The sequence below is a fragment of the Triticum dicoccoides genome, chromosome 1B, assembly GCF_002162155.2.
Source record: "Triticum dicoccoides isolate Atlit2015 ecotype Zavitan chromosome 1B, WEW_v2.0, whole genome shotgun sequence".
NCBI lineage: Eukaryota > Viridiplantae > Streptophyta > Magnoliopsida > Poales > Poaceae > Triticum > Triticum dicoccoides.
Window position 1 is genome coordinate 221334844 of NC_041381.1, and position 6080 is coordinate 221340923.

Consider the following 6080-nt stretch of genomic DNA (forward strand, 5'->3'; position numbering starts at 1 on the left):
TATTATAAACTTCGTCTCTTTATCCTTAGCCCTCAATACAATGTGAAGAAATAGACAATACATTAGCGATGGTACATGGTCATATGTTTGGAACCTGGTTTTATTATGTACTTTGCAATAAAATACAACTAATATTTTACATGGGTTCACCAGAATAAGTTCTGTATATAGACCAAAGCTATTTTGTTTGGTTTTGCTGCCTCCTTAATATCTTCTGTTCTGGTACTACTAATGTAAAACCTCAACTTTTCAGCGAGCTATGGAAAAAATGGTGGAACCGCCACCTTCTGAAGGTGGTGAGGCAACTATAACTGCAATGTCAACTCTTGCTGCAGTGGGTCAGTACCTGTCCACTAACAGTGCCAAAAGCACGTTCCTGCGTAATACTGGGTTGGTTGTTAAGGCAATATCGTCCAAAGTGCCTCATGATCAAGATATGCAAGCTCAAAAGCAATGTTGTATCTGCGCTCCAGACACAAGTCCATTCCCTAATAGAGGCCCTTTGTGAAACAAGGAGAAACATTGCTCAATGTCGTCAAGATATGCATGGTTTTGAAACCAGACTATCAGACATTTGCTATGTTGTTCAGGAGCCTAGGGGAAATGAAGGCGAGGGTTATGGTGTTCCATTGGACAATACAGCATGAAAACGTAATAGTCAGGTCAAATGAACCGAGCTTCTGAACTTCTGGTGGTGCATTTATCTGCTAGACTGTTAAGTTTTATGCCAACCTTCCTTTTGTTACATAGTTGTAATTTGTTTTGGTGCGATACAAAATTTATTCTTAACGTGCAGCCACCGGCTGAAGAAAACAGCAAGCCATTTTTGTATAGTGTAGGGTGTTCCCTATACTTGCACTAGTGGCGATCTTTGATGCCGAGTGGATGTAATCTGTGCAATCGCCTTAATAGCCTAGCGTTAGTTTAGGCCTTATTTGTTTCCTAGTCTTCTTTATCCCTGGTTTGCTAGTGGCCGCAAGTACCCATGGGCCATATACGGGCCGTAGGATCCATGGGTCTCCTACGGGCCGTTGATAAATGGGCCTATAATCGGTGGGCCTCGGGCCATCGATAAATGGGCCTAGGGCTGTTGAGGGAGTCCCGGATTAGGGGGTGTTCGGATAGCCGAACTATCACCGTTGGCCGGACTCCTGGACTATGAAAATACAAGATTGAAGACTTCGTCTCATGTCCGGATGGGACTTTCCTTGGCATGGAAGGCAAGCTTGGCGATACGGATATGTAGATCTCCTACCATTGTAACCGACTCTGTGTAACCCTAACCCTCTCCATTGTCTATATAAACCAGAGGGTTTTAGTCCGTAGGACGAACAACAATCATACCATAGGCTAGCTTCTAGGGTTTAGCCTCTTTGATCTCGTGGTAGATCTACTCTTGTACTACCCATATCATCAATATTAATCAAGCAGGAGTAGGGTTTTACCTCCATCGAGAGGGCCCGAACCTAGGTAAAAACATCGTGTCCCTTGTCTCCTGTTACCATCCGCCTAGACGCACAGTTCGGGACCCCCTACCCGAGATCCGCCGGTTTTGACACCGATAGCCGTCGGATAAATGGGTCTACATGGGCCGTAATCGGGCGTAATTGGTATCGGCCCAGCACGGTAACGGGCCGTTAACAAGCCGTAGGACTGCAAAAGCTTAATTCTGTCACAGGCATAACGGGTCGTTAATGGGCCAGAGTATAGGACGGGCTGGCCAGAAACGGGCCGACTCTTGCCACGAGCCGAATTTGGCCCATTAGGGTAACAGGACAGTAATGGGCCGACTCTTGCCATGGGCCGAATTTGGCCCATTTGGGGAACATGCCAGTAACGGGCCGACTCTTGCCATGGGCCGAATTTGGCCCATTAGGGGAACAGGCCAATAATAGGCCGGAACTAATCGAGCGCCGAAAAGGATCCCAAGAACATATGGGCCGTCAATAGGCCGAAAGCTAACACGGGCTGGAAACGGCCCATGTAAATCACGGGCCGTTAACGGGTACAAAGAAAATTACTGTTCATTATGGGCTAGAGTCACCGTGGGCCTGTAAAGGGCCGAAAGATACGAAGGCCTCATATGGGCCGAAAGACGTCGTGGGCCATACATGGGCCGAAAGTGAAATGGGATGGTGTTATATTCGACGGGCCACATGACGTTGTTGGGCCGATTTCCTTTAGTGCCTAACGGGCCGTAAAATGGGCTATTTGCGAAGAGACCGCTAACGGGCTTTTCATGGGCCAGCCCGTTAACTTTGACCAAGTCAAACGGGCCGGCTTTGTAAGCTAAATGGGCCAGTGGTGGGCCGTGGCACGTGTCGACATATCATAGGCGCCTATCTGACCCACTGACGAGATGACACGTGTTTCGTCCGGCCAATAAGAATTTTACACGTGGAAATTTCCCATTGGTCGGGGCTGTTACCGGGTTATCGAATCCAAAACCCGACCCGATAGCTTAACGGCGTTCCGTTACGGTGGATGCCATGTGTCGGTCACCCTTGACGAAAGCACTTCTGTGACGCGCGATTTATCGTCATGGAAGTGGACACTTCCGTGATGGTAATTTTGGTAATGTCATGGAACACTTCTACGACAACACAGGTATGACTATCTTGATTCTGTCATAAATTATTCATGGATGTACATGCATGACAAAAACGCGACCTACTGTGACAAACACGTATCATCACGGAAGTGTATTTTTTTTGTAGTGCGATGTTTCACCGAAAAGGCTGTCGTTGGGTATACCTTATTAAGTATTGTATCCTTGTGTTTGAGGGTTGTGACTATTATATAGAACTGGATATAGTTCTCTTGTTCAGAAGACTACTTTGTATGCGGAGAAGGAACCCGCCTTGCAATTCCGAAGACAATCTACGTGCTGAACACATCGTCATTGAAGATTGGTTTAGGGGCTACTAAGGGAGTCCTGGACTAAGGGATCCTCGGGTGTTCGGGCTATGTGACATGGGCCGGACTGATGGGCCGTGAAGATACAAGATAGAAGGCCTTCCCCCATGTCCGGATGGGACTCTCCTATGCATGGATGGCAAGCTTGGTGTCCAGATGTGTAGTTTCCTTTCTCTCTAAACCGACTTTGTATGACCCTAGGCTCCCCCGGTGTCTATATAAGCCGGAGGATTTAGTCAGTAGAGGCTATCATAATCATACAGGCTAGACATTTAGGGTTTAGCCATTACGATCTCGAGGTAGATCAACTCTTGTAACCCCTATACTCATCAAAGTCAATCCAGCAGGAAGTAGGGTATTACCTCTATCAACAGGGCCCGGACCTGGGTAAACATCGTGTCCCCCTTGTCTCTTGTTATCAGTCGCACAGTTTGGGACCCCTACCCGAGATCGGCCGGTTTTCACACCGACAACAGCCCCACTCATTATTACCTGAGAGTGTCACGAGCGGAGACCTTCACAGGCATGGGCCTTGCTTCATATCGCCTGACGAGGGCCCCGCCCTGCACCTCCCCGACCACTGTTGGGGCGTCCGGAAACCAGGACGAGACCAAGGGGCAAGGGGGACGCTGGCGACGCCCTCGGCGACCACGGGCCCTCTGTCGGGGTGAAGGGCTCACCGGCGCCTCCCCCGGCACAGGGCCTACCTCTGTGCAACGCCTTGCTCCATGCGGCGCGAGGGAGGCCCTCGCTCCGGGCCCCTCCCTCGCAGCCCCCAGTACGCCACTCCCACCGGGAGTGGAGCCACCGCCCTGGGGTCGCTGGCCTCTATTGTGGCCTGGTTCACCTGCGATCCATGGTTAGAGTAAGCATTCTCCTGAGATATCGGCTGTACCCTACGGTTACTGTCGTAGAAGGGGTCGGCGAAGCTTCCGGGCGGCTCGTGGAAAGCCTAAGCCTCTAGCATCCCTTCTACCCAGCCTGGCTCGGGGAACGAGCTAGGGCCTTCTTCCAGGGCGTATTCCAGGTCCATCATGCGGGGCACGTAGGCGTCTGAAGTTGCCGCGTCGGAGCCTTCGCCTGGGTGCCCCACACCTTGGACCACCAGGCCCCGCGCCTGGCCCTGCTGGCCGTGGGGTGATACCCCAGCGCGGCCCCGCAGGGGACCGCCAGAGCTTGCCCCACTTGGACGAGGCGCAGTCATGGTAGGACGAGCAGCGCCGCTGGCCGTGTTGGTGTTGTCGAACCCCTCAGGTGCTGAACGTGAGGCGTTGGCAGGGAGCAGAAGGGCGTCGCACCTCTACAGGCGGTGTCAAGTAGCTCGGTGACCCGCTCCAGCAGGGCGTCGCGGCCGCCCTCTACCAACCTACAACGGAGCAGCTCTCGCGCTACGATGATTGCGACTCGCATGTTCGCCGGCTCCCGATGAGTGTGTGGCGTTGTCGCTGCAGCGTAGCCCGAAGATCACGTGGTGGTGCACGTACGCCATGGTGCAAGGGCGGATGGCGCCGGTTCGCGTTGCCCATGTCCGGCGGTGTTGGGCCATGTGTGAGCCGCCTGGAGCGTATAGTGGAGGTCTTCCTGGGCGGACGGCACCGCCCGGCCGGGCCAAGCAGCCCAGTGCTCGGCATGAGCCCTCGGATCATCGGCCATCAGAACTGTAGGGCGATGGTGGGCCGGCTGTAAGAAGAGAGGCTCTGACACACCCCTACCTGGCATGCCAAATGTCGGATTCGGGGTTCCGCGGACCCTTGAGAGGTTCGAACTTTGGGGTGCGTGCGAAGAACTCGTCCTCCTCGGTCTGCCTGCTCACCGAATCCACGGCTTAGCTAGATGAACCCAACAAACAAGAGACACAACAGTTTGTCCTGGTTTAGGCCACCTTGTGGTGTAATACCCTACTCCAGCTTTGTGGTGGATTGCCTCGAGGGGCTGGATGAACTAGTACAGTGGTAGAACAGCCTCAGGAGGTGAGGTGTTCTTGTGCTCAATGAGCTGGTGGGTGTGAGGCTGATCTGAATGATCCGTCCCCCTCTATGGTGGTGGCTAGGTCCTATTTATAGTGGCCTTGGTCCTCTTCCAAAATGTAGGCGAGAAGGGATCCCATAATGGCCAAATTCAAAGGGGGACAACTAATACAAGTTATCCTGACAAAAGTAGTCTTCGCCTGCAAAATCTTCTGGTGGTGACACTGCGGTGGGCTCCGCGATGACCTTCGTCCTACCGTCCTGGTGGTCTTGGTCTTGTTGCACCAATACGGAAACTTTTGCTTGATTCCTCGGGACCCCGTGCCTGCGCTTGTCTCCTTAGCACCAAAGAGGAAACTACTACATTACACCCGCTGGCGCCCGCCTCGCGTTGGTCGTCATGGCTCACATCATATGAACCTCGCGAGGTGCACCTTGCATAGATATCTCTGCTCCTCGGGAGATAGCCTGGGGAGGCCGCCCCCCATGGAGGTCTTGGTGTCGTCCGCCTCCCGAGGCTTGGCCCCTCGCGAGGGTCTTGGGCTGTTGTTGTTGAAGTTGGGCCATACCAGGCCACCGACGGAGCCACGCCATGGGCCATAGGCGGGCAAGTCTGGGTATCCCCGTTCCCAGAACGCCGACAATGATGGTGAAGTGATCTCCGCAGGGCTTCGCCTAAGCACTACAAAAATATGACCGAGGGTGTAAACGGTGGAGGGGGGCACCGCACACGGCTAACAATTGATCCCATGTGTGATAGGCGCCCCCTCCCACATATATATAGGTGGGAGGGGCAGGGGAGAGGCCAGGGCGGGCCCTAGGGCTGGCCGCCGGCTCCCTAGGGGCCCTGCCTTGCCCTGCGCCCCTGCCATGTTTCCCCAAGGGGGAAGGAAAGAGGGGGGAGGGAAGGAAGTGGGAATCCTAATCCACACTTTCCTTTCCCTTCTCCCCTTTCCTTATCCTCCTTAGGCCGGACCATATGGGGGGCACACCAGCCCCTTGTGGCTGGTGTGTTTCCCCTCTTGGCCCATAAGGCCCATATCTTTTGTCAGGTGTGCCCGGAACCCCTTCCGGTGACCCGATAAGTACCCGGTACCCCCGAAACACTTCCGATGTCTGAATATTATCATACTATATATCAATCTTTACCTCTCAACCATTTAGGGACTCCTTGTCATGTCAGTGATCTCATCCGGG